This window comes from Ipomoea nil, unplaced genomic scaffold (genome assembly GCF_001879475.1).
Source record: "Ipomoea nil cultivar Tokyo-kokei standard unplaced genomic scaffold, Asagao_1.1 scaffold0302, whole genome shotgun sequence".
In the NCBI taxonomy this organism is placed as follows: domain Eukaryota; kingdom Viridiplantae; phylum Streptophyta; class Magnoliopsida; order Solanales; family Convolvulaceae; genus Ipomoea; species Ipomoea nil.
The window spans coordinates 2,197,992-2,224,721 of record NW_017616730.1 but is presented as its reverse complement, the minus strand read 5'-3'; the positions used below and the strand labels follow the sequence as shown (position 1 = coordinate 2,224,721).

Here is a 26,730-nt window from a genome sequence, read left to right as displayed (position 1 = left end):
AACAACCTCGAAATTAATCCATCTTTAAAAAATAAATAAAATAATTCACTATTCCTATTAGTAATACCTTTAAAAGTTATGTACTGAATTTCAAAACAATATTTGGAACTACCCAATTCAAACAAAAAATATATGACAAAAAGAACGCTAAAACAATGAACGGTAAAAAGATAAATTAATACATGGAGAAAAAACACACAAATATAACAAAACGAAAAGAACTCCAAGATATTCAGGAATGCATTCAAAGAAAACAAAACGAACAAAATCAAAAGCACAAATAAAGAGAAATCCAAAAACTACACAATAACACTCCAAAAATGCTATAAATTCGAAAATACTCACTGGAAAATAAAAATACATTGAAAAAAAAACACATATATAACAAAACGAAAAGAACTCCCAAAACATTCACGAACACATTCAAAAGATACAGACAAATATAACCAAACAAAGAGAACACCAAGAAATTCAGGAACACATTGAATAATAAACACAACGAAAAATAAAAAGGTACAAATATATCAAAATGAAAATAATCCAAAAAATGCATAACAGAAAACTACACAAGAACACTTGAAAAAAATGCTATAAATTAAAAAGAAAACATACTTACTAAACACGTCAAAAATACACCTTATAAAATAAAAGAATTCACTATTCCTAATACAAATGATCTTTAGAAATACACAATTCAAACTAAAAATACGCCAAATGAATGCTAACAACAAAATATGAACGGTAAAAAGGGAAATTAATGCATGGAAAAAAAAAACAAAAAATACACAAACATAACAAAGCAAAAAAAAAAAAAAAACATTCAGGAACACATTCAAAGCAAAACGTAATGGACAAACATAACGAAGCAAAAATGTCATCCAAAATTACACAAGAACACTTGAAAAATGCTATAAATAAAGTAAAACGCACTAAATACATCCTAACAAAAACAAAATGAACAACAATTAAAAGGAGAAAATTAATGCATGGAAAAAATAAAAAACTCACAAATATAACAAAACGAAAAGAACTCCAAGACATTCAAGAACACATTCAAAGAAAAATGCAATGGACAAAAACAAAAGTCACAAATATAACACAAAAATGCAAGAAAAACATAAAGAGAGAGAACCAAAAACTACACAAGAACACTTGAAAAATGCTATAAAAGAACTCCCAAGAAATTCACGAACACATTCAAAAGATACACACAAATATAACCAAACAAAGAGAACACCAAGAAATTCAGGAAGACATTGAATAAAAAACACAACGAAAAATAAAAAGGTACAAATATATCAAAATGAAAATAACCCAAAAAATGCATAACTAAAAACTACACAACAACACTTGGAAAAAATGCTATAAATTAAAAAGAAAACATACTAACTAAACATGTCAAAAATACTCCTTGAAATAAAAGAATTCACTATTCCTAATACAAATGATCTTAAGAAATACACAATTCAAACTAAAAATACGCAAAAAGAATGCAAACAACAAAATATGAACGGTAAAAAGGGAAATTAATGCATGGAAAAAAAAAAACAAAAAATACACAAACATAACAAAGCAAAAAAAAAAAAAAAAAAAAAAAAACATTTAGGAACACATTCAAAGCAAAACGTAATGGACAAACATAACGAAGCAAAAATGTCATCCAAAATTACACAAGAACACTTGAAAAATGCTATAAATAAAGGAAAACGCACTAAATACATCCTAACAAAAACAAAATGAACAACAATAAAAGGGAAAAATTAATGCATAGAAAAAACAAAAAACATACAAATATAACAAAACGAAAAGAACTCCACATTCAAAGAAAAATGCAATGGACAAAAACAAATGTCACAAATATAACACAAAAATTGCAAGAAAAACATAAAGCGAGAGAACAAAAAATTACACAAGAACACTTGAAAAATGCTATAAAAGAACTCCCTAGACATTCACGAACACATTCAAAAAATACACACAAATATAACCAAACAAAGAGAACACTAAGAAATTCAGGAACACATTGAATAAAAAACACACCAAAAAATAAAAAGGTACAAATATATCAAAATGAAAATAACCCAAAAAATGCATAATTAAAAACTACACAAAAACACTTTTAAAAAATGCTATAAATTAAAAAGAAAACATACTAAACACGTCAAAAATACTCCTTATAAAATAAAAACATTCACTATTCCTAATACAAATGATCTTTAGAAATACACAATTCAAACTAAAAATATGCCAAAAGAATGCTAACAACAAAATATGAACGATAAAAAGGGAAATTAATGCATGGAAAAAAAATACACAAACATAACAAAGCAATAAAAAAAAAAAACATTCAGGAACACATTCAAAGCAAAACGTAATGGACAAACATAACGAAGCAAAAATGTCACCCAAAATTACACAAGAACACTTGAAAAATGCTATAAATAAAGGAAAACGCACTAAATACATCCTAACAAAAACAAAATGAACAACAATTAAAAGGAGAAAATTAATGCATGGAAAAAAACAAAAAACTCACAAATATAACAAAACGAAAAGAACTCTAAGACATTCAAGAACACATTCAAAAAAAATGCAATGGACAAAAACAAAAGTCACAAATATAACACAAAAGTGCAAGAAAAACATAAAGAGAGAGAACCAAAAATTACACAATAACACTTGAAAAACGCTATAAAAGAACTCCCAAGACATTCACGAGCACATTCAAAAGATACACACAAATACAACTAAACAAAGAGAACACCAAGAAATTCAGGAACACATTGAATAAAAAAACAACGAAAAATAACAAAGCAAAAATAGCCCATAAATACATCATCAATACTCCTTAGTAAATAAATGAATTCACTAAAATTATCACTTGTTATCATTCGGTTTACACAATTCAAACAAAAAATACGCCGAAAGAACACAAACAAAAACAAAATAAACAGTAAAAGGGGTAAATTAATGCATGGGAAAAAACAAAAAACACACAAATATAACGAAATGAAAAGAACTACAAAACATTCATGAACACATTCAAAGAAAAACACAGTGGACAAAAACAAAAATTATAAATATAACAAAGCAAAAATAGCACAAAAATACAAGAAAAACACATGTATGTAAAGCATACATCATATACAAATACACAATCAATTGGATTGAAGAAAACACCTCTTTAAGTCACCTATTCCACTACCCCTTATTCCCAGTCCAAAACAAAACAAACGCAGAAAAAATAAAAACTTAGAAAGGGCGATAAGAAATCGAAAAATTTACCTGCTTAGTCCCATCCTTCTCAACCTTCCCTATTACAAACAATGCTTGATGTGAATATCCTCGAGCTACGGATACTCTGTTCTAATCGGTAAATTGTTAGATAAATGAAATTAAAATCCCTAATAAGCTAGTGAAGTATTCTATTTATATTGGAGGAGTGGAGAGAAACATGTTGAAAAGCATTTACAAAGCAGATGTGGTACCTTGTAGTTAGGTGTTCAGCCCAGTCCTGTTACGTGGTGGTTGCTAATGTGATAGTTGATAGCGGATCTAACTTCTTACACTAACAGTGTTCAACCTGAGAAAAGACCTGCAATACTTAAATTGCACTATGACCCGTCAAAGAGTATTTAAGAGAATACAAATATAAAAGAAACTAATCATGAAGAGGAACCACTATAGGCATTCTCAATTATTTTACCTGTCAGAAGGTGGGTAATTTCTTTCTTTACACTGCAGTTATGGCTTCATCTTTCAATGAGTCCACTTTACCTTTCACTTTTCCTCTTTGTTGAGCTTTATTTTCAGCAAATACATTCATTTGTCTCTGAAATGGAAAAAAAATTGCAGTGTACTCAATTAAAAGATAACCACACAAGAGAGAGCAACTCACAACGGAATAAAAACCAGCGACTGTTCTCCCCCAATCATAGATTCATGGCTGCAACATTTTTACCCTCCAAATCATACTTCAGGGTGCCGGCATTTAACTGGACAAAAACAACGAAAAGAAAATAAACCAGAATTACACAAGAACACTTAAAAAGTGCTATAAATTAAGAAAAACAGACTAACAACACCGAAATTAATCCTTAGTAAATAAAAGAATTCATTATTCCTAATGAAAATACCTTAAAAAGTTATTTACTGAATTTCAAAACAATATTTGGAACTACCCAATTCAAACAAAAAATATGCCGAAAGAACGCTAACAAAAACAATGAACAACGTTGAAATTAATCCTTAGAAAATAAAAGAATTTACTATTCCTAATGAAAACACCTTTAAAACATATTTACTGAATTTCAAAACGATATTTGCCCAATTCAAACAAAAAATATGTCAAAAGAACGCTAACAAAAACAATGAACGGTAAAAAGGAAAAATTAATACATGAGAAAAAAACCACACAAATATAACAAAACGAAAAGAACTCCAAGACATCCAGGTACACATTCAAAGAAAAACAGAACGAACAAAAACAAAAGCACAAACATAATGAAGCGAGAATAACCCATAAATGCATGAAAGAAATAAAGAGAAAATAAAAAACTACACAATCACACTCAAAAAATGCTATAAATTAAGTGAAACAAACTAAATATTTCAAAAATACTCCTTAGAAAATAAACATATTGGAAAAAAAACACAAATATAATGAAACGAAAAAAACTCGAAGACATCCAGGAACACATTCAAAAAATACACACAAATATAACCAAACAAAGAGAACTCCAAGACATCCAAACAAAGAGAACTCCAAGATATCCAGGAACACATTCAAAGAAAAACAGAACGAACAAAATCAAAAACACAAATAAAATGAAGCGAGAATAACCCATAAATGCATGAAAGACATAAAAAGAAAATCAAAAGCTACACAACACTCAAAAAATGCTATAAATTAAGAGAAACTAAATATTTCAAAAATATTCCTTAGAAAATAAACACATTGGAAAAAAAAAAAACACAAATATAATAAAACGAAAAGAACTCCAAGACATCCAGGAACAAATTCAAAAAATACACATAAATATAACCAAACAAAGAGAACTTCAAGACTTCCAGGAACGCATTCAAAGAAAAACAGAACGAACAAAATCATAAGCACAAATATAATGAAGCGAAAATAACCCATAAATGCATGCAAGACATAAAGAGAATATCAAAAACTACACAATAACACTCAAAAAAATGCTATAAATAAAGAGAAACAAACTAAATATTTCAAAAATACTCCTTAGAAAATAAACACATTGGAAAAAAAAAACACAAATATAATGAAACGAATAAAACTCCAATACATCCAGGAACACATTCAAAAAATACACACAAATTTTAACAAAACAAAGAGAACTCCAAAGACTTCCAAGAACACATTCAAAGAAAAACAGAACGAACAAAATCATAAGCACAAATATAATGAAGCGAGAGTAACCCATAAATGCATGCAAGACATAAAGAGAATAACACAAATTTTAACAAAACAAAGAGAAAACTCCAAGACTTCCAGGAACACATTCAAAGAAAAACAGAACGAACAAAATCATAAGCACAAATATAATGCAGCGAAAATAACCCATAAATGCATGCAAGACATAAAGAGAATATCAAAAACTACACAATAACACTCAAAAAATGCTATAAATAAAGAGAAACAAACTAAATATTTCAAAAATTCTCCTTAGAAAATAAACACATTGGAAAAAAAAACACAAATATTCAAAAACACACAAATTTTAACAAAACAAAGAGAACTCCCAAGAAACTCAAGAACACATTGAATGAAAAACACAACAGACAAAAACAAAAGGCTTCAAATATATCAAGGAACCAAAAACTAAACAAGAACACTTGAAAAATGCTATAAATTAAAGAAAACATACTAAATACGTCAACAATACTGCTTATAAAATAAAAGAATTCACTATTCCTAATAAAAAAGATCTTTAGATATGCGCAATTCAAACTAAAAAAATACGTCAAAAGAACGCTAACAACAAAAAATATGAACGGTAAAAAAAGAAAATTAGTGCGTGGAAAAAAAAAAACAAAAAATACATAAACATAACGAAGCGAAAATAACTTACAAGGAACACATTCAAAGCAAAACGTCATGAACAAAGATAACGAAGCAAAAATATCACCCAAAACTACACAAGAATACTTGAAAAAGGCTATAAATAAAAAAAAAAAAAAACGCACTAAATACGTCATAACAAAAACAAAATAAACAGTAAAAGGAGAAAATTAATGCAAACAAAAAACACACAAATATAACGAAACGAAAAGAACTCCCAAGACATTCAGAAACACATTCTAAGAAAAATCCAATGGACAAAAACAAGTCACAAATATAACAAAGCAAAAACAGCACAAAAATGCAAGAAAAACATAAAGAGAAAGAACCAAAAACTACACAAGAACATTTGAAAAATGCTATAAACTAAGGAAAACAACTAAATACATCATAGAAACTCTTAGTAAAATGATCATTTTGAAAATACACATTTCAAACTATAAATATGCCAAAAGAACGCAAACGAACAAAATGAGCGGTAAAAAGAGGGAATTTATGCATGGTAAAAAACAAAAAATGCAAAATATAACAAAGCGAAAAGAACTTCAAGACATTCAAGAACACATTCAAAGCAAAACGCAACAGACAAATATAACAAAGTATAAATAATTCAAAACTACACAAGAACACTTGAAAATGCTATAAATTAAAGAAAACATATAATATAAATATTTAATTATAAAACGATTTATAGAACTACACATTTCGAACAAAAAATACGCCGAAAGAACGCTAAAAATGAAAAGTAAAAGGGGAAAAATTAATGCATGGTAAAGAACAAGACATTCAGGAACACATTCAAAGAAAAACGCAATGGACAAAACAAGTCACAAACATAACAAATCGAAAATAGCACAGAAATGCAAAGAAAACATAAAACAGTAAAAGGGGGGAAAATTAATGCATGGTAAAAAACAAGACATTCAGGAACACATTCAAAGAAAAACGCAATGGAAAAAACAAGTCACAAACATAACATATCGAAAATAGCACATAAATGCAAAGAAAACATAAAGCGAAAGAATCAAAAAATACACAAGAACACTTGAAAACATACTAAATACGTCGAAAACACTCCATTCAAAATAAAAAGTATTTAAAAAATATAAGTGTATGGAATGTTCATGTTGATGATTATTATTATTTTCAATAACAACCAATGATAATTAATAGAATCTAGCCCTATACAACAAACATCAAAGATTACTACCATGATCTTCTTACCAAATAGAAGTTCAAATTCATTAATCAAGGAGAATTAATGAGAGAAGGTCATTTACCTGTTGTATTCTATATCAAATTGTAATTCCTCAAGCTCTCTATTTTTACCTCCCACTTAACCTTCACTTCAACCTGATCAATTATGTAAGTAAAGCAAAACATCATATACATATACAAATACACAATCAATTGGATTGAACTTACCTCTTAAGTGACCTATTCCACTACCACTTCTTCCCGGTCCAAAACAAAACAAACACAGAAAAAATAATAAAGGGAGATAAGAAAAAAATGGAGATAAGAAAGCGAAAAAATATACCTGCTTACTCCAATCCTTCTCAACCTTCGCTTATTCCAAACAATGCTTGATGTGAATATCCCCGAGCTAGGGATATACTCTGTTCTAGTCGGTAAATTGTTAGATAAATGAAATTGAAATCCCTAATAAGCTAATGGAGTATTCTATTTATATTGGAAGAGTGCGGAGCAACATGTTCAAAAGCATTAAAAAGGCGATGTGATACATTGTGGTTTGGTGCTCAGGTCAGCCCTGTTACGTGGCGGTTGCTAGTGTGATGGTTGAGATCTAACTTCTTACACTAACAGTGTTCAACCTCCATGTGGATATTAAACCTCTGTGAAAAGAGTGATCGAGAACAAACCTACACAATACTTGAATTTTCAGGTTAGTAAAACTGTAAAAGTACACTATAACCCCATCACGAGTATTAAGAAAATACAAATATAGAAGAAACTAATCATTTTTACCCTCCAAATGCTACTTTAGCCTTTAATACAACCTGATCAATTATATAAAGCAGAACATCATATACTATATGCAATCAACTGGATTTAAGAAAACACCTATTTAAGTGACCTATTCCACTGCCCCTTCTTTCCCAGCCCAAAACAAAACAAACACAGAAAAATAATAACTTATAAACCAGGATAACAAACCACAACATTTAACTGCTTACCCCAATCCTTCTCAACCTCAAGCTAGGGATTCTCTGTTCTAGTTGGTCAAGTACAGTTTAGTGCTGGTTCCTAATGTGATGGTTGGTTGAATGATGACCGATCTAACTTCTTACACTAACAACGTTCAACCTCCTTGTCTAGATATTAAACCTCCTACAATACTTGAATTTTCAAGTTAGTAAAAGTGCATAATTCACTATAACCCCATCACGAAGTATTATGACAAAATAAATAAATTTGTAAGAGAATACAAATAGAGATGTTAATCATGAAGAGGAACAGTGTATAGGCAATTCTCTTGGGCCAATTAATCAATTACTTTATCAGTCAGAAGGTGGGTAATTTCTTTCTTTACATTGAAGTTTATTGCTTTATCTTCATGAGTCCACTCTGCCTTTCACTTTTCCTCTTTGTTGAGCTTTATTTTCAGCAAATGCATTCATTCGTCTCTAAAATGGGGGGAAAAAATTGCAGTGTACTCAATTAAAAGATAACCACACAAGAGAGAGCAACTCACAAAATGGAACAAACAAGTGATTCTATATCCCCCCAATCATAGATTCATGGCTACAACATTTTTACCCTCCAAATCCTACTTTAGGGTGCCGCGGCATTAACCTGAAATTCTATTATCTGGAATGTTCGAGTTCATTTTTATTTTCAATAACCATAAATCATAGAGAATTAATGAGAGAAGGTCATTTACCTGTTATATTCTTATCAGTTTGTAGTTCCTCAAGCTCTCTAGTTTTAGTTCCTCAAGCTCTCTATTTTTACCTACCAACCTTCACTTCAACCTGATCAATTATGTATGTAAAGCATAACATCATATACAAATACACAATCAATTGGATTGAACAAAACACCTCTCAAGTGAGACCTATTCCACTACCCCTTCTTCCCGGTCGAAAACAAAAACAAAAACAAACACAAAAATAATAATAACTTATAAAGGGAGATAAGAAACCGAAAAATTTACCTGCTTAGTCCAATCCTTCTCAACCTTCCTTTATTCCAAACAATGCTTGATGTGAATATCCTCGAGCTAGGGATATACTCTGTTCTAGTCGGTAAATTGATAGATAAATGAAATTGAAACCCCTAATAAGCTAATGGAGTATTCTATTTATATTGGAAGAGTGAGGACCAACATGTTCAAAAGCATTTAAAAAGTCAATGTGATACCTTGTGGTTAGGTGCTCAGGTCAGCACTGTTACGTGGTGGTTGCCAGTGTGATGGTTGGTTGATGGCAGATCTAATTTCTTACACTAACAGTGTTCAACCTCCATGTAGATATTAAATCTCTGTGAAAAGAGTGATCGAGAACAGACCTACACAATACTTGAATTTTCAGGTTAGTAGAACTGTAAAAGTGCACTATAACCCCATCAGGGAGTATTAATAGAGAATACAAATAAACTAATCATGATGAGGAACAGTGTATAGGCATTCTCTTGGGGCAATTAATCAATTATTTTACCTGTCAGAAGGTTAGTAAAACTGTAAAAGTGCACTATAACCCCATCACGGAGTATTAATAGAGAATACAAATAAACTAATCATGATGAGGAACAGTGTATAGGCATTCTCTTGGGGCAATTAATCAATAATTTTACCTGTCAGAAGGTGAGTAATTTCTTTCTTTACACTGAAGTTTATGGCTTCATCTTTCATTGAGTCCACTTAATCTTTCAGTTAACCACAAGAGAGAGCAACTCACAATGGAACAAACCAGTGACTCTGCCTCCCCCAACCATAGAGCTTCATGGCTGCAACATTTTTATCTTCCAAATCCAACTTAGGCCTTTAATACAACCTGATCAATTATATAAAGCAGAATATCATATACAAATATGCAATCAACTGGATTTAAGAAAACACCTATTTAAGTGACCTATTCCACTGCCCCTTCTTTCCCAGCCCAAAATAAAACAAACACAGAAAAATAATAACTTATAAAGCAGGATAAGAAACCACAACATTTAACTATTTACCCCATCCTTCTCAACCTCAAGGCTAGGGATTCTCTGTTGTAGTTGGTCAGTACAGTTTAGTGCTGGGAAAAAAACAAAAAACACACAAATATAACGAAATGAAAAGAACTACAAAACATTCATGAACACATTAAAAGAAAAACACAGTGGACAAAAACAAAAATCACAAATATAACAAAGCAAAAATAGCACAAAAATACAAGGAAAACATATGTATGTAAAGCATAACATCATATACAAATACACAATCAATTGGATTGAAGAAAACACCTCTTAAGTGACCTATTCTGCTACCCCTTCTTCCCAGTCCAAAACAAAACAAACACAGAAAAAATAAAAACTTAGGAAGGGCGATAAGAAATCGAAAAATTTACCTGCTTACTCCCATCCTTCTCAACCTTTCCTTGTTCCAAACAATGCTTAATGTGATTATCGTCGAGCTACGGATACTCTGTTCTAGTCGGTAAATTGTTAGATAAATGAAATTGAAATCCCTAATAAGCTAGTGAAGTATTCTATTTATATTGGAAGAGTGGAGAGAAACATGTTGAAAAGCCAATGTGGTACCTTGTGGTTAGGTGCTCAACCCAGTCCTGTTACTTGGTGGTTGCTAATGTGATGGTTGATAGCGGATCTAACTTCTTACACTAACAGTGTTCAACCTTTGAGAAAAGACCAACAATACTTGAATTTTCAGGTTAGTAAAACTGTAAACACTATAACCCCATCACGGAGTATTAAGAGAATACAAATATAGAAGAAACTAATCATGAAGAGGAACCACTATAGGCATTCTCAATTATTTTACCTGTCAGAAGGTGGGTAATTTCTTTCTTTACACTGCAGTTATGGCTTCATCTTTCAATGGGAATCCACTTTACCTTTCACTTTTCCTCTTTGTTGAGCTTTATTTTCAGCAAATGCATTCATTTGTCTCTGAAATGGAAAAAAAATTGCAGTGTACTCAATTAAAAGATAACCACACAAGAGAGAGTAACTAACAACAGAATAAAAACAAGCGACTGTTCTCCCCCAATTATAGATTCATTGATGCAACATTTTTACCCTCCATATCCTACTTTAGGGTGCCGGCATTAACCGGACAAAAACAACGAAAAGAAAATAAACAAGAATTACACAAGAACACTTGAAAACAGACTAACAACATCTAAATTAATCCTTAGTAAATAAAAGAATTCACTATTCCTAATGGAAATACCTTTAAAAGTTATTTACTGAATTGCAAAACAATATTTGGAACTACCCAATCCAAGACATCCAGGAACACATTCAAATTCAAAAAATACACACAAATTTTAACCAAACAAACAGAACTCCCAAGAAATTCAAGAACACATTGAATGAAGAACACAACGGACAAAAACAAAAGGCTTCAAATACATCAAAACAAATATCACCCAAAAAATGCAAGGAACCAAAAACTACACAAGAACACTTGAAAAATGCTATAAATTAAAGAAAACATACTAAATACGTCAAAAATACTGCTTATAAAATAAAAGAATTCACTAACCCTAATAAAAATGATCTTTAGAAATGCGCAATTCAAACTACAAATACGCCAAAAGAACGCTAACAACAAAAAATATGAACGGTAAAAAAGGGAAATTAATGCATAGAAAAAAAAAATAAACAAAAAATAAACAAACATAACGAAGCGAAAATAACTTACAAGGAACACATTCAAAGCAAAACGTCATGGACAAAGATAACAAAGCAAAAATATCACCCAAAACTACACAAGAACCCTTGAAAAATGCTATAAATAAAGGAAAACGCACTAAATACGTCATTACAAAAACAAAATGAACAGTAGAAGGGGTAAATTAATGCAAACAAAAAACACACAAATATAACGAAACGAAAAGAATTCCCAAGACATTCAGAAACACATTCTAAGAAAAGCACAATGGACAAAAAACAAGTCACAAATATAACAAAGCAAAAATAGCACAAAAATGCAAGGAAACATTAAGAGAAAGAACCAAAAACTACACAAGAACAATTGAAAAATGCTATAAACTAAGGAAAACAACTAAATACATCATAGATACTCTTAGTAAAATGATCATTGGAAATACACATTTCAAACAACAAACAAGCCAAAAGAACGCAAACGAACAAAACGAGCGGTAAAAAGAGGAAATTTATGCATGGGAAAAAACAAAAAATGCAAAAATATAACAAAGCGAAAATAACTCCAAGACATTCAAGAACACATTCAAAGCAAAATGCAACAGACAAATATAACAAAGTAAAAATAACCCAAAACTACACAAGAACACTTGAAAATGCTATAAAAATTAAAGAAAACATATAATATAAATATTCAATTATAAAACGATTTATAGAACTACACAATTCTAACAAAAAATACGCAAAAAGAACACAAAACAAATGAACAGTAAAGGGGGGAAATTAATGCATGGTAAAAAAACAAGACATCCAGGAACACATTCAAAGAAAAACGCAATGGACAAAACAAGTCACAAACATAACAAACCGAAAATAGCACAAAAATGCAGGGAAAACATAAAGAGAAAGAACCAAAAACTACACAAGAACACTTGAAAACATACAAAATACGTCGAAAATACTCCATTGAAAATAAAAAGTATTTAAAAAATATAAGTGTTTGGAATGTTCATGTTGATGATTATTATTATTATCAATAACAACCAATGGTAATTAATAGAATCTAGCCCTATACAACAAACATCAAAGATAACTACCATGATCCGAATAGAAGTTCAAATTCATTAATCATAGAGAATTAATGAGAGAAGGTCATTTACCTGTTGTATTCTATATCAGATTGTAATTCCTCAAGCTCCCTATTTTTACCTCCCACTTAACCTTCACTTCAACCTGATCAATTATGTATGTAAAGCATAACATCATATACAAATACGCAATCAATTGGATTAAACAAAACACCTCTTAAGTGACCTATTCCACTACCCCTTCTTCCCGGTCCAAAACAAAACAAACACAGAAAAAATAATAACATATAAAGGGAGATAAGAAACCGAAAATTTTACCCGCTTACTCCATATACAAATACGCAATCAATTGGATTGAACAAAACACCTCTTAAGTGACCTATTCCACTACCCCTTCTTCCCGGTCCAAAACAAAACAAACACAGAAAAAATAATAACATATAAAGGGAGATAAGAAACCGAAAATTTTACCTGCTTACTCCAATCCTTCTCAACGTTCCCTTATTCCAAACAATGCTTGATGTGAATATCATCGAGCTAGGGATATACTCTGTTCTAGTTGGTAAATTGTTAGATAAAGGGAATTGAAATCCCTAATAAGCTAAAGGAGTATTCTATTTATATTGGAAGAGTGCGGAGCAACATGTTCAAAAGAATTTTAAAAGCCGATGTGATACCTTGTGGTTAGGTGCTCAGGTCAGCCCTGTTACGTGGTGGTTGACAGCAGATCTAACTTCTTACACTAACAGTGTTCAACCTCCATGGAGATATTAAACCTCTGGGAAAAGAGTGATTGAGAACAAACCTACACAATACTTGAATTTTCAGGTTAGTAAAACTGTAAAAGTGCACTATAACCCGATCACGGAGTATTAAGAGAATACAAACATAGAAGAAACTAATCATTTTTACCCTCCAAATGCTACTTTAGCCTTTAATACAACCTGATCAATTATCATATACAAATATGCAATCAACTGGATTTAAGAAAACACCTATTTAAGTGACCTATATTCCACTGCCCCTCCTTTCCCAGCCCAAAACAAAACAAACACAGAAAAATAAAAACTTATAAAGCAGGATAATAAACCGCAACATTTAACTGCTTACCCCAATCCTTCTCAACCGGAAGCTAGGGATTCTCTGTTGTAGTTGCTCAGTACAGTTTAGTGCTGGTTCCTAATGTGATGGTTGGTTAGATGGCCGATCTGACTTCTTACACTAACAACGTTCAACCTCCTTGTCTAGATATTAAACCTCTGTGACAAGAAGTGATCGAGAACAGACCTACAATACTTGAATTTTCAGGTTAGTAAAACTGCACAATGCACTATAACCCCATCACAAAGTATTATGACAAAATAAATAAATTTGTAAGAGAATACAAATAGAGAAGTTAATCATGAAGAGGAACAGTGTATAGCCAATTCTCTTGGGCCAATTAATCAATTACTTTACCAGTCAGAAGGTGGGTAATTTCTTTCTTTACATTGTAGTTTATTGCTTTATCTCTTCATGAGTCCACTTTGCCTGTCACTTTTCCTCTTTGTTGAGCATTATATCCAGCAAATGCAATCATTCGTCTCTGAAATGGGGAGAAAAAAAAAAATGCAGTGTACTCAATTAAAAGATAACCACATAACTACACAAGAGAGAGCAACTCACAAAATGGAACAAACTAATGAATGCATTTTTATCTCCCCCCAATCATAAATTCATGGCCGTAACATTTTTACCCTGCAAATCCTACTTTAGGGTGCCGCGGCATTCGTCTCTGAAATGAGGAGAAAAAAAAAATTGCAGTGTACTCAATTAACAGATAACCACACAACTACACAAGAGAGAGCAACTCACAAAATGGAACAAACTAATAACTCTATAACCCCCAATCATAGATTCATGGCCGTAACATTTTTACCCTCCAAATCCTACTTTAGGGTGCCGCGGCATTAACCTGAAATTCCATTGTCTGGAATGTTCAAGTTGATTTTTATTTTCAATAACCATTAATCATAGAGAATTAATGAGAGAAGGTCATTTACCTGTTATATTCTTATCAGTTTGTAATTCCTCAAGCTCTCTATTTTTACCTACAACTTAAACCTTCACTTCAACCTGATCAATTATGAAAGTAAAGCATAACATCATATACAAATACACAATCAATTGGATTGAACAAAACACCTCTTAAGTGACCAATTCCACTACCCCTTCTTCCCGGTCCAAAACGAAAACAAACACAACAAAAATAATAACTTATAAAGGGAGATAAGAAACCGAAAAACTTACCTGCTTACTCCAATCCTTCTCAGCCTTCCCTTATTCCAAACAATGCTTGATGTGAATATCCTCCAGCTAGGGATATACTCTGTTCTAGTCGGTAAATTGTTAGATAAATGAAATTGAAATCCCAAATAAGCTAATGGAGTATTCTATTTATATTGGAAGAGTGCGGAGCAACATGTTCAAAAGCATTTAAAAAGCCAATGTGATACCTTGTGGTTAGGTACTCAGGTCAGCCCTGTTACATGGTGGTTGCCAGTGTGATGGTTGATGGCAGATCTAACTTCTTACATTAACAGTGTTCAACCTCCATGTAGATATTAAACCGCTGTGAAAAGAGTGATTGAGAACAGACCTAGACAATACTTGAAATTTCCAGGTTAGTAAAACTGTAAAAGTGCACTATAACCCCATCACGGAGTATTAAGAGAATACAAATATAGAAGAAACTAATCATGATGAGGAACAGTGTATAGGCATTCTCTTGGGCAATTAATCAATTATTTTACCTGTCAGAAGGTGGGTAATTTCGTTCATTTTACTGCGGTTTATGGCTTCATGGCAGCAACATTTTTACCCTCGAAATCCAACTTTAGCCTTTAATACAACCTGATCAATTATATAAAGCAGAATATCATATACAAATATGCAATCAACTGGATTTAAGCAAACACCTATTTAAGTGACCTATTCCACTGCCCCTTCTTTCCCAGCCAAAAACAAAACAAACACAGAAAAATAATAACATATAAAGCAGGATAAGAAACCACAACATTTAACTGCTGGTTCCTAATGTGATGATTGGTTGAATGATGGCCGATCTAACTTCTTACACTAACAACGTTCAACCTCCTTGCCTAGATATTAAACCTCTGTGACAAGAAGTGATCGAGAACAGACCTACAATACTTGAATTTTCAGGTTAGTAAAAGTGCATAATGCACTATAACCCCCATCACGAAGTATTATGACAAAATAAATAAATTTGTAAGAGAATACAAATAGAGAAGTTAATCATGAAGAGGAACAGTGTATAGGCAATTCTCTTGGGCCAATTAATCAATTACTTTACCAGTCAGAAGGGTGGGTAATTTCTTTCTTTACATTGTAGTTTATTGCTTTATCCCTTCATGAGTCCACTTTGCCTTTCACTTTTCCTCTTTGCTGAGCTTTTTTTTTCAGCAAATGCATTCATTCGTCTCTGAAATGGGGAAAAAAAAATTACATTGTACTCAATTAAAAGATAACCACACAAGAGAGAGCAACTCACAAAATGGAACAAACTAGTGACTCTATCTCCCCCAATCATGGATTCATGGCTGCAACATTTTTACCCTCCAAATCCTACTTTAGGAAGCCGTGGCATTAACCTGAAATCCTATTGTCTGGAATGTTCAAGTTGATTTTTATTTTCAATAACCATTAATCATAGAGAATTAATGAGTGAAGTTCATTTACCTGTTATATTCTTATCAGTTTGTAGTTCCTCAAGCTCTCTATTTTTACCTACCACTTAAACCTTCACTTCAACCTGATCAATTATGTATGTAAAGCATAACATCATATGCAAATACACAATCAATTGGATTGAACAAAACACCTCTTAAGTGACCAATTCCACTACCACTTCTTCCCGGTCCAAAACGAAAACAAACACAGAAAAAATAATAACTTATAAAGGGAGATAAGAAACCGAAAAATTTACCTCCTTACTCAAATCCTTCTCAACCTTCCCTTATTCCAAACAATGCTTGATGTGAATATCCTCGAGCAAGGGAAATACTCTGTTCTTGTCGGTAAATTGTTAGATAAATGAAATTGAAATCTCTAATAAAGCTAATGGAGTATTCTATATATATTGGAAGAGTGCGGAGCAACATGTTCAAAACCATTTAAAAAGCCGATGTGATACCTTGTGGTTAGGTGCTCAGGTCAGCCCTGTTACGTGGTGGTTGCCAGTGTGATGGTTGATGGCAGATCTAACTTCTTACACTAACAGTGTTCAACCTCTGTGAATTTTCAGGCTAGTAAAACAGTAAAAGTGCACTATAACCCCATCACGAAGTATTAAGAGAATACAAATATAGAAGAAACTAATCTTTTTACCCTCCAAATGCTACTTTAGCCTTTAATACAACCTGATCAATTATATAAAGCAGAACATCATATACAAATATGCAATCAACTGGATTTACGAAAACACCTATTTAAGTGACCTATTCCACTGCCCATTCTTTCCCAGCCCAAAACAAAACAAACACAGAAAAATAATAACTTATAAAGCAGGATAAGAAACCACAACATTTAACTGCTTACCCCAATCCTTCTCAACCTCAAGCTAGGGATTCTCTGTTGTAGTTGGTCAGTACAGTTTAGTGCTGGTTCCTAATGTAATGGTTGGTTGAATGATGACCAATCTAACTTCTTACACTAACAACGTTCAACCTCCTTGTCTAGATATTAAACCTCTGTGATAAGAAGTGATCGAGAACAGACCTACAATACTTGAATTATCAGGTTAGAAAAAGTGCACAATGCACTATAACCCCCATCACGAAGTATTATGAAAAAATAAATAAATTTGTAAGAGAATAAAAATAGAGAAGTTAATCATGAAGAGGAACAGTGTATAGCCAATTCTCTTGGGCCAATTAATCAATAACTTTACCAGACAGAAGGTGGGCAATTTCTTTCTTTACATTGTAGTTTATTGCTTTATCTCTTCATGAGTCCACTTTGCCTTTCACGTTTCCTCTTTGTTGAGCTTTATTTTCAGCAAATGCATTCATTCTTCTCTGAAATGAGGAAAAAAAAAATTACAGTGTACTCAATTAAAAGATAACCACACAAGAGAGAGCAACTCACAAAATGGAAAAAACTAGTGACTATATCTCCCCAAATCATAGATTCATGGCTGCAACATTTTAACCCTCCAAATCCTACTTTAGGGTGCCGCGGCATTAACCTGAAATTCTATTGTCTGGAATGTTCAAGTTGATTTTTATTTTCAATAACCATTAATCATAGAGAACTAATGAGAGAAGGTCATTTACCTGTTAGATTCTTATCAGTTTGTAGTTCCTCAAGCTCTCTATTTTTACCTACCACTTAATCCTTCACTTCAAACCTATCAATTATGTATGTAAAGCATAACATCATATACAAATACACAATCAATTGGATTGAACAAAACACCTCTTAAGTGACCTATTCCACTACCCCTTCTTCCCGGTCCAAAACGAAAACAAACACAGAAAAAATAATAACTTATAAAGGGAGATAAGAAACCGAAAAATTTACCAGCTTACTCCAATCCTTCTCAACCTTCCCTTATTCCAAACAATGCTTGATGTGAATATCCTCGAGCTAGGGATTTACTCTGTTCTAGTCGGTAAATTGTTAGATAAATGAAACTGAAATCCCTAATAAAGCTAATGGAGTATTCAATCTATATTGGAAGAGTGCGGAGCAACATGTTCAAAAGCATTTAAAAAGCCAATGTGATACCTTGTGGTTAGGTGCCCAGGTCAGCACTGTAACGTGGTGGTTGCCAGTGTGATGGTTGATGGCAGATCTAATTTCTTACACTAACAGTGATCAACCTCCATGTTGATGGCAGATCTAATTTCTTACACTAATAGTGTTCAACCTCCATGTAGATATTAAACCTCTGTGAAAAGAGTGATCGAGAACAGACCTACACAATACTTGACTTTTCAGGTTAGTAAAACTGTAAAAGTGCACTATAACCCCATCACGGAGTATTAAGAGAATACAAATATAGAAGAAACTAATCATGATGAGGAACAGTGTATAGGCATTCTCTCGGGGCAATTAATCAATTATTTTACCTGTCAGAAGGTGGGTAAGTTCTTTCTTTACACTGCAGTTTATGGCTTCATCTTTCAATGAGTCCACTTTATCTTTCACTTAACCACACGATAGAGCAACTCACAATGGAACAAACCAGTGACTCTGCCTCCCCCAACCATAGATAGCTTCATGGCTGCAACATTTTTACCCTCCAAATCCAACTTTAGCCTTTAATACAACCTGATCAATTATATAAAGCAGAATATCATATACAAATATCTAATCAACTGGATTTAAGAAAACACCTATTTAAGTGACCTATTCCACTGCCCCTTCTTTCCCAGCCCAAAACAAAACAAACACAGAAAAATAATAACCTATAAAGCAGGATAAGAAACCACAACATTTAACTGCTTACCCCAATTCTTCTCAACCTCAAACTAGGGATTCTCTGTTGTAGTTGGTTAGTACAGTTTAGTGTTGTTTCCTAATGTGATGGATGGTTGAATGATGGCCGATCTAACTCTGTGACAACGTTAACTCTGTGATTAACTTCTCTAACAACGTTCAACCTCCTTGTCTAGATATTAAACCTCTGTGACAAGAACTGATCGAGAACAGACCTACAATACTTCAATTTTCAGGTTAGAAAAAGTGCACAATGCAACTATAACCCCCATCACGAAGAATTGTGAAAAAATAAATAAACTTGTAAGAGAATAAAAATAGAGAAGTTAATCATGAAGAGGAACAGTGTATAGCCAATTCTCTTGGGCCAAATAATCAATAACTTTACCAGTCAGAAGGTGGGTAATTTCTTTCTTTACATTGTAGTTTATTTTCAGCAAATGCATTCATTCATCTCTGAAATGGGGAAAAAAAAAAATTACAGTGTACTCAATTAAAAGATAACCACACAAGAAAGAGCAACTCACAAAATGGAACAAACTAGTGACTCTATCTCCCGCAATCATAGATTCATGGCTGCAACATTTTTACCCTCCAAATCCTACTTTAGGGTGCCGCGGCATAAACCTGAAATTCTATTGTCTGGAATGTTTAAGTTGATTTTTATTTTCAATAACCATTAATCATAGAGAACTAATGAGAGAAGGTCATTTACCAGTTATATTCTTATCAGTTTGTAGTTCCTCAAGCTCTCTATTTTTACCTACCAATTAAACCTTCACTTCAACCCTATCAATTATGTATGTAAAGCATAACATCATATACAAATACACAATCAATTGGATTGAACAAAACACCTCTTAAGTGACCAATTCCACTACCCCTTCTTCCCGGTCCAAAACGAAAACTAACACAGAAAAAATAATAACTTATAAAGGGAGATAAGAAACCGAAAAATTTACCTCCTTACTCCAATCCTTCTCAACCCTCCCTTATTCCAAACAATGCTTGATGTCAATATCCTCGAGCTAGGGATTTACTCTGTTCTAGTCGGTAAATTGTTAGATAAATGAAATTGAAATCCCTAATAAAGCTAATGGATATTCAATTTATATTGGAAGAGTGCGGAGCAACATGTTCAAAAGCATTTAAAAAGCCAATGTGATACCTTGTGGTTAGGTGCCCAGGTCAGCCCTGTTACGTGGTGGTTGCCAGTGTGATGGTTGATGGCAGATCTAATTTCTTACACTAACAGTGTTCAACCTCCATGTAGATATTAAACCTCTGTGAAAAGAGTGATCGAGAACAGACCTACACAATACTTGAATTTTCAGGTTAGTAAAACTGTAAAAGTGAACTACAACCCCATCACGGAGTATTAATAGAATACAAATATAGAAGAAACTAATCATGATGAGGAACAGTGTATAGGCATTCTCTCGGGGCAATTAATCAATTATTTTACCTGTCAGAAGGTGGGTAAGTTCTTTCTTTACACTGCAGTTTATGGCTTCATCTTTCAATGAGTCCACTTTATCTTTCACTTAACCACACGATAGAGCAACTCACAATGGAACAAACCAGTGACTCTGCCTCCCCCAACCATAGATAGCTTCATGGCTGCAACATTTTTACCCTCCAAATCCAACTTTAGCCTTTAATACAACCTGATCAATTATATAAAGCAGAATATCATATACAAATATCTAATCAACTGGATTTAAGAAAACACCTATTTAAGTGACCTATTCCACTGCCCCTTCTTTCCCAGCCCAAAACAAAACAAACACAGAAAAATAATAACCTATAAAGCAGGATAAGAAACCACAACATTTAACTGCTTACCCCAATCCTTCTCAACCTCAAGCTAGGGATTCTCTGTTGTAGTTGGTCAGTACAGTTTAGTGCCGTTTCCTAATGTGATGGTTGGTTGAATGATGGCCGATATAACTTCTTACAGTTTACAGTTTAGGGATTCTCTGTTGTAGTTGGTCAGTACAGTTTAGTGCTGTTTCCTAATGAGATGGTTGGTTGAATGATGGCCGATCTAACTTCTTACAGTAACAACGTTCAACCTCCTTTCTAGATATTAAACCTCTGTGACAAGAAGTGATCGAGAACAGACCTACAATACTTCAATTTTCAGGTTAGAAAAAGTGCACAATGCACTATAACCCCCATCACGAAGTATTATGAAAAAATAGATAAACTTGTAAGAGAATAAAAATAGAGAAGTTAATCATGAAGAGGAACAGCGTATAGGCAATTCTCTTGGGCCAATTAATCAATAACTTTACCAGTCAGAAGGTGGGTAATTTCTTTCTTTACATTGTAGTTTATTGCTTTATCTCTTCATGAGTCCACTTTGCCTTTCACGTTTCCTCTTTGTTGAGCTTTATTTTCAGCAAATGCATTCATTCATCTCTGAAATGGGGAAAAAAAAATTACAGTGTACTCAATTAAAAGATAACCACACAAGAGAGAGCAACTCACAAAATGGAACAAACTAGTGACTCTATCTCCCCCAATCATAGATTCACGGCAGCAACATTTTTACCCTCCAAATACTACTTTAGGGTGCCGCGGCATTAACCTGAAATTCTATTGTCTGGAATGTTCAAGCTGATTTTTATTTTCAATAACCGTTAATCATAGAGAACTAATGAGAGAAGGTCATTTACCTGTTATATTCTTATCAGTTTGTAGTTCCTCAAGCTCTCTATTTTTACCTACCACTTAATCCTTCACTTCAACCCTATCAATTATGTATGTAAAGCATAACATCATATACAAATACACAATCAATTGGATTGAACAAAACACCTCTTAAGCGACCTATTCCACTACCACTTCTTCCCGGTCCAAAACGAAAACTAACACAGAAAAAATAATAACTTATAAAGGGAGATAAGAAACCGAAAATTTTACCTCATTACTCCAATCCTTCTCAACCCTCACTTATTCCAAACAATGCTTGATGTCAATATCCTCGAGCTAGGGATTTACTCTGTTCTAGTCAGTAAATTGTTAGATAAATGAAATTGAAATCCCTAATAAAGCTAATGGAGTATTCAATTTATATTGGAAGAGTGCCCAGGTCAGCCCTGTTACGTGGTGGTTGCCAGTGTGATGGTTGATGGCAGATCTAATTTCTTACACTAACAGTGTTCAACCTCCATGTAGATATTAAACCTCTGTGAAAAGAGTGATCGACAACAGACCTACACAATACTTGAATTTTCAGGTTAGTAAAACTGTAAAAGTGCACTATAACCCCATCACGGTGGTTGGAAGAGTGCGGAGCAACATGTTTAAAAGCATTTAAAAAGCCAAAGTGATACCTTGCGGTTAGGTGCCCAGGTCAGCCCTGTTACGTGGTGGTTGCCAGTGTGATGGTTGATGGCAGATCTAATTTCTTACACTAACAGTGTTCAACCTCCATGTAGATATTAAACCTCTGTGAAAAGAGTGATCGAGAACAGACCTACACAATACTTGAATTTTCAGGTTAGTAAAACTGTAAAAGTGCACTATAACCCCATCACGGAGTATTAAGAGAATACAAATATAGAAGAAACTAATCATGATGAGGAACAGTGTATAGGCATTCTCTTGGGGCAATTAATCAATAATTTTACCGGTCAAAAGGTGGGTAAGTTCTTTCTTTACACTGCAGTTTATGGCTTCATCTTTCAATGAGTCCACTTTATCTTTCACTTAACCACACGATAGAGCAACTCACAATGGAACAAACCAGTGACTCTGCCTCCCCCAACCATAGATAGCTTCATGGCTGCAACACTTTTACCCTCCAAAATCAACTTTAGCCTTTATAATACAACCTGATCAATTATATAAAGCAGAATATCATATACAAATATGCAATCAACTGGATTTAAGAAAACACCTATTTAAGTGACCTATTCCACTGCCCCTTCTTTCCCAGCCAAAAACAAAACAAACACAGAAAAATAATAACCTATAAACCAGGATAAGAAACCACAACATTTAACTGCTTACCCCAATCCTTCTCAACCTCAAGCTAGGGATTCTCTGTTGTAGTTGGTCAGTACAGTTTAGTGCTGTTTCCTAATGTGATGGTTGGTTGAATGATGGCCGATCTAACTTCTTACACTAACAACGTTCAACGTCCTTGTCTAGATATTAAACCTCTGTGACAAGAAGTGATCGAGAACAGACCTACAATACTTGAATTTTCAGGTTAGAAAAAGTGCACAATGCACCCCCATCACGAAGTATTATGAAAAAATAAATAAATTTGTAAGAGAATAAAAATAGAGAAGTTAATCATGAAGAGGAACAGTGTATAGGCAATTCTCTTGGGCCAATTAATCAATAACTTTACCAGTCAGAAGGTGGGTAATTTCTTTCTTTACATTGTAGTTTATTGCTTTATCTCTTCATGAGTCCACTTTGCCTTTCACGTTTCCTCTTTGTTGAGCTTTATTGTCAGCAAATGCATTCATTCGTCTCTGAAATGGGGGGAAAAAAATTACAGTGTACTCAATTAAAAGATAACCACACAAGAGAGAGCAACTCACAAAATGGAACAAACTAGTGACTCTGTCTCCCCCAATCATAGATTCATAGCTGCAACATTTTTACCCTCCAAATCCTACTTTAGGGTGCCGGCATTAACCTTAAATTCCATTGTCTGGAATGTTCAAGTTGATTTTTATTTTCAATAACAACCAATGGTAATTAATAGAGCAACCGAACAAAGAATCTGGCACTCTGCAATAAACATCAAAGGTGCCATGATCCTACCGAAGAGAAGTTCAAATTCATTAATCAAAGAGCACCAATAAGAGAAGGTCATTTACCTGTTAATTTCCTATTAGTTTCACTGTTCAATTCTTCAAGTTCTTTATTTTCTACCTTCCACTTAGCCTTTAATACAACCTGATCAATTATATAAAGCATAACATCATATACAAATACACAATCAACTGGATTTAAGAGAACACGTATTTAAACCTATTCCACTGCCCCTTCTTTCCCAGCCCAAAACAAAACAAACACAGAAAAAATAATAACTTATAAAGAGGGATAAGAAACCATAACATTTACCTGCTTACTCCAATCCTTCTCAACCACAAGCTAGGGATACTCTGTTCTAGTTAGTACAATGTTAGATAAATGAAAACTAAAAATTTAAATAAATAAATAACCTGTACTGTTTCTGCTAAAACCTTTACAGTCACCAGAGTCAAAAAATCTTGCTGTCAATCTGCAAAAATCACCAGTAAAACTAGAACAAATTATACAATCTCATAGGGACATATTTATACAAAGCATAACATCATATACAAATATACAATCAACTAGAATGAAGAAATAAACACAGGAAAATAATAAATTATGAAGGGAGATAAGAAACAACAAAGTTTACCTGCTTACCCCAATCCTTCTCAACCTTTCCTTATTCCAGACAATGCTTGAATGATGGCAGATCTAACATCTTACACTGTGAAAATTTAAATAAATCAATAAACTGTACTGTTTCTGCTTAAACCTTTACTGTCACCAGAGTCAAAAAAATTTGCTGTCAATCTCCAAAAATCACCAGTAAAACTAGAACAAATTATACAATCTCATAGGGACATATTTATACAAAGCATAACATCATATACAAACATACAATCAACTAGAATGAAGAAATAAACACAGGAAAATAATAAATTATGAAGGGAGATAAGAAACCACAAAATTTACCTACTTACCCCAATCCTTCTCAACCTTTCCTTATTCCAGACAATGCTTGAATGATGGCAGATCTAACATCTTACACTAACAGTGTTGAACCTCCTTGCCATGATAGTAAACCTATGTGACAAGAAGTGATGGAGAACAAACCTATAATACTTGAACTATCATGTTAGTAAAACTGTAAAAGTGCCATATAACCTGTTACGAAGTATTATGACAAAATAAAATAAATTTGTAACAGAATACAAATAGAGAAGAAGTTAACCATGCCGAGGAACAGTGTATAGGCAATCTCTTGGGCCAATTCATCAATTATTTTAGAAGGTGGGTAATTTCTTTCTTTACACTGTAGTTTAGGCCTTATCTTTTAATGAGTCTACTTTACCTTTTCCCTTCTCTTTTTTGATCTTTTTTTCCACAAACGCATTCATATGTCTCAGAAAGATAACCATACAAGAGAGAGCAACTTACAATGGAATAAATCAGTGACTTTGCCTCCCCAATCATAGCTTCATGGCTGCAACTTTTTTACCCTCCAAATCCTACTTTAGGGGCCGGCATTAACCTGAAATTTGACGTCCACCGGTCCCGTTTCCGGCGGAAGGCGGATTGGCGCGGTATAGAGTGTTCGAGACGGAGAGAATTTTGAGGGGTGAGAGTGAACGACGAAAAAACAAAGAAATAGGAAATTTAAACTGCTTGGAAATAGGAAAACCTAAATAGGAATTTCATTAACCTGAAATTCGACGTACCGTTTCCGGCGGAAGGCGGATTGGCGTACCGTTTCCGGCGCAGGAGACTGGGAGAGAGTGTTTTTTCTTTGAGTACGGAGACTGGGACAGAGTGCTTGAGCCGGAGAGAACGCCGAAAAAACAACAAAGAAATTTAAACCTAAACTGCTTTAGAAATAGGAAACCATAAACTTAAAAATTACAACGGCAAGAAAATTACAACGGCAAAAAAAAATTGTGCTGATTAAAAATTGAAATCTTAAAAATAAATAGTCGGTCAGTCCTTTATTTTAATATTTTATTTAAACATTTTGACTCACAAAATTATTTGTGTTGTTTTCGCAAAGACATAAATAAAGTTTTTTTAAAACAAATAAAATAAATGGACTGACTCCCTCCCCGTTGAAGGAATTTAAAATTTATTTATTTTTAAATTTCTAATAGCCCAATTTTTCTTCTAAAACATAATTCCCTTTTTTTTTCAATGTCTTTCATTTATTTATATTTATTTATTACTATTATAGGAATATTTTGGGTAAAAAAAATATATACACACACAAATATAAGTCATGTCTTACCCATAACCCAACAAAATTAATAAGTTTTTATGTTCACAGTTTATTTAGTTCGGCCGGATCACGCTATACCAGATAATAAACATTAGGACTATTGCAGAGTGCAAATCCATAGTCTCTTTTCTAAATGTTTTTTTTTTAAATTGAGCCAAATAATAATGGATTGT

General features: G+C 32.9%; 1 long non-coding RNA gene across 16 annotated transcripts in view; it reads right to left on the bottom strand.

Moving 5' to 3' along the window:
• Nucleotides 1–26,100, bottom strand: part of LOC109162090 — a 33,494-nt gene extending 7,394 nt beyond the window's left edge. For 3 of the 16 annotated variants that reach the window (XR_002051013.1, XR_002051032.1, XR_002051029.1), the window contains exons 1-32: nucleotides 26,010–26,100; nucleotides 25,729–25,822; nucleotides 25,264–25,374; nucleotides 24,941–25,015; nucleotides 17,219–17,298; nucleotides 17,012–17,090; nucleotides 16,765–16,837; nucleotides 16,577–16,684; nucleotides 16,379–16,507; nucleotides 15,816–15,915; nucleotides 15,519–15,661; nucleotides 15,313–15,391; nucleotides 15,066–15,138; nucleotides 14,482–14,608; nucleotides 14,134–14,310; nucleotides 13,701–13,828; nucleotides 13,495–13,573; nucleotides 13,096–13,168; nucleotides 11,088–11,215; nucleotides 10,847–10,941; nucleotides 10,654–10,730; nucleotides 10,280–10,341; nucleotides 9,902–10,101; nucleotides 9,470–9,616; nucleotides 9,264–9,342; nucleotides 8,991–9,081; nucleotides 7,626–8,733; nucleotides 7,366–7,438; nucleotides 3,899–3,995; nucleotides 3,707–3,801; nucleotides 3,489–3,595; nucleotides 3,286–3,361 (exon numbers count right to left, since the gene is read on the bottom strand). This is a non-coding gene — a long non-coding RNA (uncharacterized LOC109162090). Of the gene's footprint in view, nucleotides 1–3,285; nucleotides 3,362–3,488; nucleotides 3,604–3,706; nucleotides 3,833–3,898; nucleotides 3,996–7,365; nucleotides 7,439–7,625; nucleotides 8,734–8,990; nucleotides 9,082–9,263; nucleotides 9,348–9,469; nucleotides 9,617–9,901; nucleotides 10,102–10,279; nucleotides 10,342–10,653; nucleotides 10,731–10,846; nucleotides 10,964–11,087; nucleotides 11,216–13,095; nucleotides 13,169–13,494; nucleotides 13,574–13,700; nucleotides 13,829–14,133; nucleotides 14,311–14,481; nucleotides 14,609–14,759; nucleotides 14,798–15,065; nucleotides 15,139–15,312; nucleotides 15,392–15,518; nucleotides 15,662–15,815; nucleotides 15,916–16,378; nucleotides 16,508–16,576; nucleotides 16,685–16,764; nucleotides 16,838–17,011; nucleotides 17,091–17,218; nucleotides 17,331–17,622; nucleotides 17,803–17,974; nucleotides 18,102–18,606; nucleotides 18,686–18,813; nucleotides 19,004–19,157; nucleotides 19,360–19,537; nucleotides 19,743–19,915; nucleotides 19,984–20,054; nucleotides 20,163–20,242; nucleotides 20,317–20,489; nucleotides 20,569–20,695; nucleotides 20,839–20,992; nucleotides 21,195–21,372; nucleotides 21,653–21,824; nucleotides 21,952–22,020; nucleotides 22,129–22,208; nucleotides 22,283–22,455; nucleotides 22,609–24,940; nucleotides 25,016–25,263; nucleotides 25,375–25,728; nucleotides 25,823–26,009 lie in introns of those variants that run through there. The other 13 variants (XR_002051026.1, XR_002051019.1, XR_002051020.1 and 10 more) reach the window with 13 other exon arrangements.
• Nucleotides 26,101–26,730: the final 630 nt, after the last annotated feature.